Here is a 14,864-nt window from a genome sequence, read left to right as displayed (position 1 = left end):
ATATATATATATATATATATATATATATATATATATATATATATATATATATATATATATATATATATATATATATATTTATATTTAATTGTATATGGATAAATGTATTCAAGAAAATGTACTATTTGTAAACTAATAATGTGAAAATGTTTCATGCATAATTGTGAAATAAATTTTTTTCAATGACTCGTTGAAATGTGGAGAAGCCTTTAATTTCAGATGTATATTTTTGAGTTATATAAATAATTTATATATATAATTTAGATAGAATTTCTGTGCAGCTGGTTGGAAGACACGATGGATTAGTTCTGTCTTGTCCTGGTGCGCATGCGCGGTCTAGAGACGTTCTGAACTACGTTGAAGTTCTGCGGAGTTGCATGATAACAGAGCAAAGTTATCCGTCCTGTACACAAATGAATTCCGTTCATTTCTTGGACTGTCTCACTGAAACACGACATGCTTCTGACCGGCTCCCATCTCCAGCCATTAAAACAAGGACATCCAGAATCTGCGTGGTACTTCTTGATGATTAACTTTAGTTACTAATGGGGATCTGACGTTAGATAAAAAGGTAAGCCGTTATATTAAATAACATTAAACTTCATTTGGAATACCTGTGAATTTGCATGCTTGTATGTATAAACAAACACAAATCTGTCATTGCACCTGACCAAAAATACTGTGATTGTACCATATTACAGTGTCTAAGCAATGAATACCTTATTAATATACAACAGTATTATCATAGTTCTCCGATTTTCATATTTTCCATACTTTCCAAACTTTTTACTGATACAGTATGTGTATATTTTCCTGAATCACTAGTTGATTTCATCTTAAACTTTGATAATCTGTTATTTAGGTCGCTTTACATGGATCAAGGCTCTTCTGGAAGATGAATGGGTATTAAGGGTCCTATTTAAGGGAAACTGGGAACTATCTGGATGAGGAAAATAACTACCAGTAGTAATGGCAGATGATTTTCTCTACAATGGAGGTTTGGACTTGGAACAGAGTTCCCAAGCTGCTTCGTATGATTCCTCGAACTCTCAAACTGAAGCTTCAGCCCAGGATGCAAAATGGGCTCCTGATGCTTGTGGCTACTCATCTAACCGTCCCGAATTCACAAATCTGCTCAGTGAAAACTGGCAGAGCCCTGAGGATCTAGATCCCTGTAACCCGGTCGAGCCCCCACTGCTGAACTGGAGGTCTGACTCTTCCAGCGAGCCCCCTTCAGCTGTAGGACTTGAAAACTGTTCGGTGGGAGATGTAGAGGCTTCCGGATCCCTAAACACAGAGCTGAATGAAGACACGGTGTCTGCTGTAAGCGATTACGGAGCTCAGGACTCCAGCGAAGAGCTTTCGACTCAAGAAATGTGTGAGATCAAGCCTGAAATTTGTGTTTTTCGACAGCAGGATGAGCAGCAAAAAACAAAAGAGTATTACGTTGAGGATAGAGATCAAAAAATTTAGGAATTATGAACCAAAGAAAGAGAAAATCAGAGACAAAAGTGCGAAACAGGACATTGACCACTCGCACATTCAGAGTCTCCTCACTCAGCTCCATCTTTTTCATCCATCCATCAATCACACACACCGCACCCCTGATGAATCAGCCAATCATAAGTCGTATACTCCAGCGGAGGCCACTGCTTGCTCCTTTCAAGAGCTTGAGGTTACTGTCCAGTCAGCATGTGGAGATGCGCACAGAAACGTTCCTGAAGCCTTGCTCTTTTCACATGAGTATCAAAAAGATCTGCTTCAGCTGCTAGAGGAGCCAGAGCCCGAGAGACCCAGAAGTGGCCCACCGTTTGTTCACACGCCCCTGGTGACCCCCGGACATCAGTCAGGGCTCCGAGGGCAGAGCAGTGAAGCAGAAGAGATGATCTCCGTGTCTCACAGCGAGGACACCTGGCACAGACACCTCCAGGATGAGATGCTGGTCTCAGGAATCACAGAGGAGAAGCAGTGCACGGCATCTAAAGCCCTGAGCGCGGTTCAGTCCGCCTCCCCAAACAGTGATCTGGTGAGAGTTTAGTCCTTTTGAATTAGTTACAGTAGACTGTGTTCCAATAAAAAGCAGATGTGGAGAATTCGGTTCTATTAGTCAATTTCTGGACAGGAACGCTCATTTAAAGCATTGTACACAGATGTTTATTGTGTAAGCCCATTTCTGCTGCGGAATAAAACAATATAGATAATGGCGATTTATCTCACAATCTGGCTTTCTTGCAATTTTGTCTTTAGATCTCACTTTTTATTTTATTTTACATCTCGTTATTCACAGAAATGATTTCTCAGAATTGCGTGTTTATTGCACACAATTCCGACTTAATTTTTCCAATAAATTCAGATTTGATCTTTTTTCTGAGACAAATATAGACGATATGTTATCTCAATATTTAACATTTAAACTTGAAATAAAGCCAGGATTGTGACATAAAAAGGGCGAATTACCCTTTTTTTCATTCGCATTTATTTTTTATTTTTATTCCATGGAAAAGGTTTCTAGGGTTTCCCCTAATAGTCGATGAGAAGAGGTTTAGTTGCAGGGACAAACAAAATTATATCCACAGTAAGTGGCGATGTCTCGTAGTCCGTGAGAGACAGAATATTAAAAGTACTTTATCACTGCAGAAAAACTAGTTTATTGATGAATTATTATGATGTTAAGGTAGTGTTCTTGCAGTTTGTTTCTCTGATGCATTCGTAATCACCACTTCTGCGGTGTGCTGTGACAAGTTTTATGTGTGCGTTTGATCGCTGATAGGTTATAGGCAATTAAACGTTCATTATCATGAATTATATTGTTTATTAATATAAACGTGTGATTAGTCGACTAATTGCTTTAAATGAGCAACTATTGCTCATTTAGGCATCCCTACAGGTTTCTGCACCTGGGGCCTGTACCATGATGGTAGCTGAACAAATTCAGAGTTACAGGATTAGTTTTGAGTTGACAAAACAAAATCTCTCCAATCCGGCTTTGTTATTACCATGATGCTGTTCATCAACTTTCTTTGTCAACTCAGGCTTTGATCCTGAGTTTGTGGAGCGCGTGCACATGAATGTGTGACATCACTGGCGAACAGCCAATCCCGAGCCTTGCAACACAAACCAAGTTTGATTTATTTCTCGCGAGAAACTCAGCGAGATTCAAAAGTAAAGATTAAAAGTTTTGCTAAAGGTTAAGAGATTGAAGAATATGACAAATTTAAACGTCATATGAAAAATTAAGGAGGACAAATAAAATAAATAATCTTGCTCTATCCATGCAGTGACAAGTGAAACTTGTTAAATTAGTTTATACATTTGAAAGTATATAGTTATAGAGACTCAAACATGTAAAGTCAGATTTTTTATTTTTTAAAGGGGGGGTGAAATGCTCGTTTTCACTCAATCTCCTGTTAATCTTGAGTACCTATAGAGTAGTACTGCATCCTTCATAACTCCAAAAAGTCTTTATTTTTATTATATTTAGAAGAGAAAGATAGTCTGTGCCATCAGCAAAGGCGGTATGCTATGTGGTATGTACTGAAACTGTATATATTTGCTTAGCGGATTTGGAAAATGACTAAGTTCCGCTTTATGTCGTCTTTTTTTTTTCTTTTTTTTTTTAAGCTATACATGTGGAAAGTGCAGTTTGATGACAACATCGCATGTTGTTTACTTGATGTGCTTACGCGCCGATAGCTAAGTTAACAACACAGAGATATTTGAAGCAGTTTTACTCACCGCCTGCGGTTCCAACACACGATCGTGACCCTTTTTCGTTGGGACTGCATTATCCTTAAGAAATAAACGATGTACAAATCCGGCGTCAAACTGGGCCTTGTTTTTAAAACAAGCATCTTCGAAATGCAGGGCATGGGAATCCAACTCTTTAACAGTGTAAAAAAAACTCAGTATGCATGAAATAGCATTTCACCCCCCCCTTTAAATAGTGTGATCTTTTGATACTATAGCTTATTTATATTGCATGATCTGTATACATTAATATTTATTTAAAATAAATTATTTAAAATAACTGAATATTAAAATAAAATAACTAAAATTGCTTGTGTGTAAAATATAAATAATAATAATAATAATATATAAATCATAAAATGACTCCGTAATTATCATTAAGCCAGTCTTCTTCTATTTTATTTTATTTTTGCATTAGTGACCTTTAATTTGGAGCAAGATAAACTGGGGGAGTGACTGTTTCAGACATGTGTCATTTCTCTCACTTCTGATTGGTCCAACTTCAGTTTGAGGTCTCTAACCGAGCCCCGGAGCAGGTTAGCCATGGAGTATTAGTTACTATGGCAATGAATGCCGCTGAAAGCTAAGCCACTTACGTGGTACCTAAAACCCAGGATTGGAGCAAACTAACCTGAAACTTACCTGGCTAGCCAGCTAATCCAGATTCAAGGTACAGGCCCCTGTAATCAGATCAGATCTTATCACGTTATCATAGAAAGTTGGGAATTCCGACTTTCTGCATTGAGTGGAACACAGCAATGGATCCAACGAGTTAAGTTGTTTATGGGATGTCACTCATTTTCTTTTGTCTTTTAAAAAGGAGGCTGAGACACGGTTGGCTTATAAGAGTGGTATGAAGTTCAGTGCAGAAGTATTTTCAAGTTGTGCTTTCACAGCTCTCGTGATGTAGATGATAATGTCATTTGTTGTTGTTCTGAGTGCCTGGACCATGTGATCCTGAAGACCTCCTGGATGGGGTGATCTTTGGAGCTAAATATCTTGGATCTACTCAATTACAGTCTGAGAAAAATCCCTCCACCAACGTCCGGATGGCCCAGGCACAGGAAGCTGTGGATCGCATCAAGGTGGAAGAACATTATTTCTTTATAAAAAAGCTAATTTAACAAAAAAAAGCACAAGACTCAACAATAAGGATTATATGTGCAGTATATCTGTTATGAATTTGAAATGAACTGTAATTTAATAGTGTTACAGTAGAATGGACTGTCCCTCATGTTCCAAACCCATAAGCCTTTGGTTAAGCTTCCAAACACAACATTTTTTTTAAAGGGTACATAACATACACAGTTTCACCTAATCTCATGTTAATCTTGAGTACCTATAGAGTAATACTCCATCCTTCATATATCCAAAAAGTCTTTCGTTTTATCATATTTATACCAAAAAAATACAGCGTGCCTTTGGCGGAGCTATAATACTGATGTTTCGTGTTGTTTCCATTAACATATATTCACTTATGTGCTGATTTCTAACAAAAGACAGAGATCTGATGCAAGTGTACTTACATGAATGGGGTCTTTTATCACTGGGATCGCTCCATGTTTTAATAGCAAACGATGTGCAAATCCAGCGTCGACTTGAGCCTTGTTTATAAAACATTCGTCACTCAAATGACCAGAACACACAAACACACTTGATACACTCAGTTGCTGCCCCGGAAAAACAAACTGCATCCACTGTTCATGTAACGCTGGGTTCTTGGGGAAGCTAAACACTGTAAACTTTCCCTCACATCCAAAAACACACTTATTCGGAGGCATTCTCCAACAAATCTTATGCAGCGCGTTGATGTGTGCGGTCTCGCTTTCCTCTGGTCAACGTGTGCGCGGGAGTACTTTCCTGGATAAATGCTCATATAAGGAGTTCCGCTCTCGTCTACGTCATTAGGTCCACGATCGAAAACAAAAAGCCAAAACTTGTACCAACCCGGAAGTAAGATTTTCGGCACAGAAATTCTCAGTCATTCTTCTAGATAATTTTTTATAACTTTAAACTTGAGAGTTTAGCTTGGCTTGGATCTGCCACAACACTCATTATAGTGACGAGTTTTACATTGAAAACCACTACTAGTACTTTCTTTAGGAATAAAAAAAAAAACAGTTCCCTTTCAATACTTCACTCGTACTGCGTCGAAGACGCATATGGGAAAAACCCCTTTTTTCTCCTGAACTGAAGCCTTATTCAATCACGCAGTGAAACTGCACAGCCATTGGATCGTGCAGTGCTATTAAAACAAACCAATGGCTTGGCAGCGGTGCTGCACGAACCTATGGCAGCGAAGCCCGCCAAAGCCCGCCAATATGGGCGGGGCATCTGGCTATATATTGCCCGCTTCGCCACAGGAATTCAGATTATTTCTCCTTCAGCGACGACGTCACATCGCTTCGCTGATCTCCGCTGAACTGCTCGCCGTTGACACGCCTCGCACTGGAACGCGACTGCCGGTCCCCACCGCAGATTCATCGCTTCCCTGCGGCCATCCGGTGAGATATATTGAAAGAGCAAATTTCTCTAAAAGAGCCTTTTTCTACGGCGTTGTTGCAAATGCCGTCTCGTCATTGCAGCTCGTGCAGAGCCCCTCTGCACGCTGATGACGGGCACAGCGAGTGTGTCGCGTGCTTGGGGAAACCCCACGCTGACACAGCACTCGCGGGGAATTCATGTTCTCATTGCGAGAACATGAATATCGCCTCTCTGCGCTCGCGAATCGCTTTCTTTTCAGAGAGCGATCTCGCTCCTCGCGCCCTCCCTTTTTCTTCATCCCGCGAGCCGGCGAGGAAGAAAAGGCGGGGCAGAGGATTAAAGCAGCAGGATGAAAGCGAGCTCACGCCGGCTCAGCCCCCGCGTGCCTCGTTTTCTCCGCCCAGAGGGGATTCCCCAGTCCTCTTTGTACAGCCAGACCAGTGTCCCTCTGCTGCCGCGAGTGATCTGGTTTTGTTTGGAGGGACTGAGGAGGAACTGCTAGAGGACAGCATGTCTCTAGCCGCTTCAGATGCTGAGGAGCTGTCGGGCTCGCCGGACCCCGCCCCCTCGATGTCATCTGAACCAAACCGCTCGAAACTCGGGATGGACGCCGAGCTTATCCGCATTCTCTCCAGGGCAGTGGATGAGCTGGGTCTGGATTGGTCTCCTCCAGAGGAACCAGCCCGTAGCCGTCTGGATGAATGGTTTCTGCCGGGGCGCCAGCAAGCCCCTCGTCAGCGAACTGCTCCGTTCTTCCCGGAGGTCCACAACGAGCTCACTAAATCGTGGCGCGCCCCCTACTCAGCGCGCCTGCGTACTTCATCTTCATCCGCCCTCACCTCAATTGACGGCGCTGATGAAAGAGGATACGAACGGCTGCCGCCGCTGGACGAGTCTGTGGCCGTGCATCTCTGCCCGCCAGCAGCTATTGGATGGAAAGCCAAGGCCAACCATCCATCCAAACCCTGCCATACGACGTCGGCGCTCGCCGGGCGTGCCTACTCATCGGCAGGGCAAGCAGCCGCGGCGCTCCACTCTATGGCGGTGCTTCAAGTCTTCCAGGCCAAACTTCTCGCCGCCACCGACGAGTCTGGCCCAGATGTCACCACGCTCAGGGAGCTGAGAAGTGCAACAGACTTGGCGCTGCGTGCTACCAAGAGCACCGCCCAGGCCATTGGGCGCTCGATGGCTAACCTGGTCGTCTTGGAGCGCCACTTGTGGCTCAACCTTACGGAGATCAAGGATGCTGACAGAGCCCAGTTCCTAGACGCACCGATCTCCCCCAGCGGCCTCTTTGGCCCGGCGATAGAGGGATTCGCCGAGCGTTTCACAGAGGCGCAGAAGTCGTCCCAGGCAATGCGACACTTCCTGCCGAAGCGCGCTTCATCTGCTGCCAGTCGCCCCAAACAGGTGCCGATTCGTCAGCCTCCTAAGCAAGCGCCAGCTGCTACCACCGCAGCCCAGCCGGTGAAACCCGAGCCTCGACACCGTTCTCGCTCGGCCACCAGACGGTATCAGTATCCCAAGCGCATGGGACCCCGGCCCAAGATAGTGCTGGACCCTGCGCCGCCGCCGTCATCCTGATCAACAGGAAAGAAAGAGGAGGGGGCTAAGTCTCGCCACAGCCGGACCACCCCCCAAACTGCCCCGTGTGTTCTGCCGTCCAGATGTCGACGAAGTTGTTCCTGCTGCAAACAATGGGCCCTTGTTAGCGCCCAGACAGCAAAGCGCTGTTATAGTGCAAAAAATAAAAAACACACTCCTTCACAAAAAGAGCAGTTTTCCTCACACAACACTCACGAGTGCTATGTCCCCCCACGGCGGTCAATCTCTCGAGTTAATACAACCTCTGTCCATCCGGGCCTCACAATGGCAAGCCATTCCCGGGGTATCAGATTGGGTCATGGGAGTAATAAAACACGGCTATTCCCTTCAGTTCGCACGACGGCCACCACGCTTTCACGGGGCGGTCACCACTTCAGTGCACAACGAGAACGCTCACGTTCTTCGTGCCGAAGTGAAAAATCTGCTGGTGAAGGGAGCTATAGAAATCGTTCCCCCAGCACACCGCGACTCAGGGTTTTACAGCCGTTACTTCCTGGTTCCCAAGAAGGATGGTGGGCTGCGCCCCATCCTCGATTTAAGACATCTGAACCGTGCCCTCATGAGACGGCGCTTCAGAATGATCACATTGAAACAAATCCTCTCGCAAATACGCTCAGGGGATTGGTTCTTTTCGCTGGATCTGAAAGACGCTTACTTTCACATCCAGATAGCCCCCCGTCACAGGCCGTTTTTGAGATTTGCCTTCGAGGGCGTGGCTTACCAATACAAGGTCCTCCCCTTTGGGCTGTCTCTGGCGCCTCGCACGTTCACAAAGTGCATGGATGCGGCTCTCTCCCCTCTCAGGCAGAAGGGCATCCGCATTCTCAATTACCTCGACGACTGGCTAGTTCTAGCTCAGTCAGAGGGGGAGGCATTGGGTTACAGAACTGTGCTCCTCAGCCATCTGGAATGCCTGGGGCTCAGGGTGAACTTTGTCAAGAGCTCACTGTCCCCCAGCCGACAGATATCGTTTCTGGGAACAGTGTTAGACTCAGTGACGATGAGGGCAACAATGGTGAAGGAGTGCGCTGCGGCTCTACAGCGACTTGCGGCCTCTTTCAAAATAGGTGCTTCTCGACCCCTAAAGACATTCCAGAAGCTGCTGGGTCTTATGGCGGCGGCATCGCCGGTGCTGGAGCTCGGGCTGCTTCGTATGCGCCCCCTCCAATATTGGCTGAAACCACGTGTTCCACCTCATGCATGGCGTCACGGACGCTTGAATATCAAGGTGAGTCAGGACTGTATTTCGGCCCTGACCCCTTGGAGGGACATGCAATGGATGGAACGGGGTGCTCCACTTGGTATGGTTTGCAGAAGGAAAGTGATCTCCACAGACGCGTCCAACAAGGGTTGGGGCGCGCTGTGCGAAGGGAAACCCGCTTTCGGCCAATGGTCGAAAGAGGAGAGCAGGCTTCACATCAACTGCCTCGAGATGATTGCAGTTCAACGAGCCTGCCAGAGCTTCCTGTCAGACCTAAAGAGTCACCACGTGCTGGTCAGATCGGACAGCATGACGGTGGTCTCTTATATAAATCACCAAGGTGGGCTGTCATCGACGCGTCTCTTCAGACTGACGTCGCGACTGCTGGAATGGGCCCAAAGCAATTTGGGGTCCCTGAGAGCAGTGCATCTTCCGGGCAAGCTGAACAAGGGCGCGGATATGCTGTCAAGAAGCGGAGTCTCCTCAGAAGAGTGGAGACTCCACCCGCAGACGGTTCAGAAGATATGGGAGGTCTTTGGCAGAGCGGAAATAGACCTCTTTGCCTCAAAAGACAACTCTCATTGCCCAATATATTTTTCCAAGATCAAGGACGCGTTGTCCCAGGACTGGCCCAACCGTCTTCTTTATGCTTTTCCTCCGGTCCCTCTGATTCCCCAAGTAATCAGGCGGGTCAGGGACCAGAGATGCAGGGTTCTGCTTGTAGCCCCATTCTGGGAAAATCAGCACTGGATAGCCGACCTGTCGCAGATGCTGACTGCAGCCCCATGGCCCGTTCCCCTGAGACGGGACCTCCTTTCTCAGGCGGACGGGACGATTTGGCATCCATACCCAGAGAAGTGGTCTCTGCACCTTTGGTCGCTCGACGGGAGTCCGCGGGACTCCCTGAGCGTGTGCTAGACACAATTTCACAGGCTAGAGCTCCGTCTACACGACGCCTCTATGCCTCCAAATGGTCTGTGTTCTCCACATGGTGTTCAGACCATGGTGAAAGCCCGACCTCTTGTGACGTATCAGTGATACTGTCATTTTTGCAAGAGCTCTTGGAGAAGGGACGATCCCCCTCCACGCTCAAGGTCTATGTAGCAACTATAGCGGCGTCACACGCCCTTATAGCAGGCCAGTCGGTGGGCAGAAACGACTTAGTCGTCCGATTTATGAGAGGTGCCAGACGGCTTCATCCGCCTTGCCCTCCCACCGTCCCTTCTTGGGACCTGCCCACGGTGCTGAGAGCCCTGAAGGGGGCCCCCTTTGAACCGCTACAGTCCATAGGCCTTAAAGCCCTGTCGCTAAAGACCGCTCTGCTATTGGCACTAGCGTCTGTTAAGCGTGTGGGTGATTTGCAAGCACTTTCGATAAGCCCTAATTGCCTAGAATTCGGGCCTAACGACTCGAGGGTCGTCCTGAAACCGAGGCATGGCTATGTGCCAAAGGTGCTCTCCACACCTTTTAGAGCACAAGTGGTCACCCTCTCTGCGTTACAAAACACAGAGGAGGATCCAGGGCTGAATCTACTTTGCCCAGTGAGGGCTCTAAAAGTCTACATAGAGCGTTCTGCGCCAATAAGACGATCAGAACAGCTCTTCATATGCTTTGGAAACCGCACCAGAGGGCTACCGGTCTCTAAGCAAAGACTTTCAAGGTGGATTGTTGATGCAATCCAGCTAGCCTACTCTTCTTTGGGCCTGCAGAGCCCAATTGGAGTAAGAGCCCATTCGACGAGAGCAGTATCCTCGTCTTGGGCATGGTCTAATGGTGTGACTATCGCAGAAATTTGTGAGGCGGCTGGCTGGAGCTCGCCGTCCACATTTGCTAGATTTTACAATCTAGACGTCCCGGCGCTTCATGCTAGGGTACTTTCTGTGTGAAGGTCACCTTCTTGTTCCTCATTTGCATGCTCTTGGCCATTCTTGCCCAAGGCTCAAACTCTACTCGTATGCACTCGGTCCCTTGGCTACTGAGGCGATACGAACACGGGATGATCAGGCTAGGCCAGACGTAACCTCGTTGAGCTTATTCTGCCCCTAGTTGCTATTATCATATCTTGGTTTAACAAATCAAGTTTGATTGCGTTGGTCGTCCTCCCTTCTTAGCATGGCGTGATTGAACTGGGTTCCCATATGCGTCTTCGACGCAGTACGAGTGAAGTATTGAAAGGGAACGTACTCGGTTACTAACGTAACCTCGGTTCCCTGAAATACGGGAACGAGTACTGCGTTCCTTGCCATGCTAAAAAGGCTGCACAACTCAGTCGTCGCTTCAGTCGAAGTAACCTGAATTCCTGTGGCGAAGCGGGCAATATATAGCCAGATGCCCCGCCCATATTGGCGGGCTTTGGCGGGCTTCGCTGCCATAGGTTCGTGCAGCACCGCTGCCAAGCCATTGGTTTGTTTTAATAGCACTGCACGATCCAATGGCTGTGCAGTTTCACTGCGTGATTGAATAAGGCTTCAGTTCAGGAGAAAAAAGGGGTTTTTCCCATATGCGTCTTCGACGCAGTACTCGTTCCCGTATTTCAGGGAACCGAGGTTACGTTAGTAACCGAGTACGTTTTAACATATATTTGCGTGTGTATCTAGGCACCTGAAGGAGAGTCTCAGCCTATGACCGAGGTCGATCTGTTCATTTCTACACAGAGAATCAAAGTGCTGAGTGCTGACACACAGGTAAGACAAAAACTACTTCTGTTCTGTGAGTGCCGTCTTCTCCGATGTGCGGCTGATTTCTCTCATGCTTCCAGGAGGCCATGATGGACCACGCTCTGCAGATGATTTCATACATCGCAGACATTGGGAACATCGTCGTTTTGATGGCCCGCAGGAAGCCAGCCGATCGCAAATCAGCCGAATCGCCGGCTAGCTCTGCAGCACCACCGAAGAAGTGCGGGATGATCTGCCACGTGTTTTCTTCAGACGATGTGAGTGCTTTCTGTGTGATGTCCACCTTGATAAAGAGTACAGATGTTCCATTGTCATCATTGTAGGGTCTTTATTAATATACAAAGCACAATATTTATATATAGTGATCTACATTTACTCTTATTTGTGTCTTTTTTAGGCTCAGATCATCGCACAGGCCATTGGACAGGCTTTTGGTATCACATATCAGCAGTTTCTGTACACGAATGGAATAAAAGCCAGTGATCTGAAGCCAGGCGAGTACAGCGATTACCTCGGCACTCAAGAACTTTATAACGGAGACCTGGTTCACTTTTCTCGCTCTGAAAACCTCAGAGAGGTGAGGATATCTTCTCTTCTATGTGGATCCATGGCGGAAGCTGTTGCTCTCAACACCCTTTGTTAATTTTCTATGGCTAGATAGCTTGGAAAAACCCCATTCGCCTCTTTTTATGGTCAGGTGTGCATTTCAAAGAAGCCTGGAGAGTTGTTAGGCCTCGTGATCGTGGAGTCTGGCCTGGGGCTCTATCTTGCCGACTGTGGTGGTAGCCAATCTGCTGCACGGCGGTCCTGCAGAGCGCTCTGGAGAGCTGAGCATCGGCGATCACATCATGTCTGTTAACGGCACCAGTCTGGTGGGCCTCCCCATCACCACCTGCCAAAGCATCATACGAGTAAGACCAGTCAGAAATGAAGACGAAAGCTCCTAATTCCTCTGCATCTCAAGTCAAAATTGATTTACCGTATTTCCTAGGATTTAAAGAACCTGTCGATAATAAAGCTCAGCATCGTTCACTGTCCACCAGTCACCAGTGCGATCATTAAACGTCCAGACGCCAAATATCAGCTGGGAAGACGGGGTTGTAAGCAACTGTTTTTTGCCACTATGTTTATAAAACCATACTGAGTGTCTGACATTCAGTCAATGTGATTTCTGCAATAGATTTGCAGTTTAATGCGGGGTGGAATAGCTGAGCGGGGCGGCATTCGAGTCGGTCATCGCATCATTGAGATCAATGGACAGAGTGTCGTAGCTACACCTCACGAGAAGATCATTGACATCCTGTCCAATGCTGTAGGAGAGGTAAGAGGAGTGTATTACACTTTAAACAAATCGCCAGCTTTATACTATATTGAAAACCATTTGAAATTAGATCTGATCATTCATACGTCAACACTATCACTTAAAAATGGAGACAGAAGAGTGTGAGCCTCCAGAGGTGGGTTTAAGGTGTCTAAATGATTCATCACCGGAAAAAAGTCATGTCATTTTCACCCAAAAGACCCAGTTATGATGTTACCATTACATTCTCTCAGTAAGAGCTGGAACAAGTGTTATATAGAATATAGATAGTGCCAACTTTAAAGTAGTAATAATCATTTTTATCTGATTTGTAACAGATTCATCTGAAGACTATGCCGACTTCAACGTACCGTCTCCTGACTGGCCTAGATCAGCCCGTGTTCCTTTAGGAGGCGGGTCGTCTCAGGTCCCCTCGGTCACATGCAAATTTGCCACTGAACACTTGATTAAAGTGTAGAAAAATGGTTTTACTTAAACTCTGCCTTTTAGCAGATGCATTAAAACTGAACAGTGTAATACATTCGTACAGAGATCATGGAAAACATTTGTTTTTGCTGTTGGTGCTGATCCAAGGTGCCTGAAGACAAGCCTTGTGTTTGCATGATTATGCATCAGAATCCACACTTAAATCATCTTGAGCATCCCATCTCAAGCTTCCAGCACTTCTGCAATATCGCAGTACAGATTCACAGTTCACAGAGCTCAAGAATTAGTGCCTGTAAAAAATCTATGGAGCTATGCCTCGGTTTGTTTATAGCTTTAGGGAAAGGTATATTTTAATAACTGCTGTATTGGATGTTTATTAAAGATGGTACATAAATGTTTTCCTTGTCTTGTGTTTAATTAAGATGGGAGGTAGTAAACAATTATACTTTATTCTATAATTTTATATCAGCTAAACACTACGGTGCCCAGTAGATGACATGGTCGGTTCACTTAGTTTTGTCATAGCTACGTTATAATACGTCATGGCCGCGACTCACAAGATATTAATTTGTGGGAACTGATATTAAGTCATGGCCACGAAATTATTTTGTCGAGGTAACGTCATCCTTATTCAAGATGCCATGTTGAGCTAACATGCAATTCTCATGAACACGAGATTAATATGTAAACAAACCTGCAACATAGCAACCCCGGATTATCTGAGAATTATTCATTAATATTATATTTTGAATTAAGAAATTAAATTATTTATTATAGAAAATAGGCCTACAAGAAAAGAAATTGTATCCATCCTACAGTCTTGTAAGTGCATTAACTGATCGTCTTTCCCCCATAATATTTGTATATTATTATTATTATTAGACTATTATTATTGGTTATATTTTATATTGGTTTATATTCATTTTTTGCTTAATTTCGATCTCTTTACTTAACGTTCTTAATACTTTTGTAAATAGGCTTAACCCTGGCTTAATATTATAATTTAAATTGCGTTTTGATTGATCTATTTTCTGTATTTTAATAAATGGTGCATTAAGCGAATTTCAGGGCTCTGTATAGGTCATTACATGTTTTCATTGGAAATATAGTTTTATAGGGTTATAAGGAATAACCATAAGGGTGTTACAAACACGCCAGGTTCCACCTCCACTCATTCACAACACATGCCCTCACCTGAGTACTGAGCACTTCCACCTGACCCTCATCATCATTCAATCACCTCTGCACTTCAAATACCACACACACGCACCCAGTCAGCATCCGGTCTCATTCGCAACAAGGTCTTACCTGTATGCTAACTCTAAGGACTAACTCTATCTCTACTTACCTCTCTCCAGCGATCTCCAGAAGTTCCCAACCCTCTCCTTGCATGTGTGTGGTA

At 45.3% G+C, this 14,864-nt stretch overlaps 1 pseudogene; it reads left to right on the top strand.

Moving 5' to 3' along the window:
- Nucleotides 1–195: 195 nt before the first annotated feature.
- On the top strand, nucleotides 196–13,860 carry LOC128022841 (amyloid-beta A4 precursor protein-binding family A member 1-like; annotated as a pseudogene).
- The last annotated feature ends 1,004 nt before the right edge of the window (nucleotides 13,861–14,864 follow it).

Source organism: Carassius gibelio, chromosome A11, assembly GCF_023724105.1.
Source record: "Carassius gibelio isolate Cgi1373 ecotype wild population from Czech Republic chromosome A11, carGib1.2-hapl.c, whole genome shotgun sequence".
Classification (NCBI taxonomy): Eukaryota; Metazoa; Chordata; class Actinopteri; order Cypriniformes; family Cyprinidae; genus Carassius; species Carassius gibelio.
This window is presented reverse-complemented; position numbering and strand designations above follow the sequence as displayed.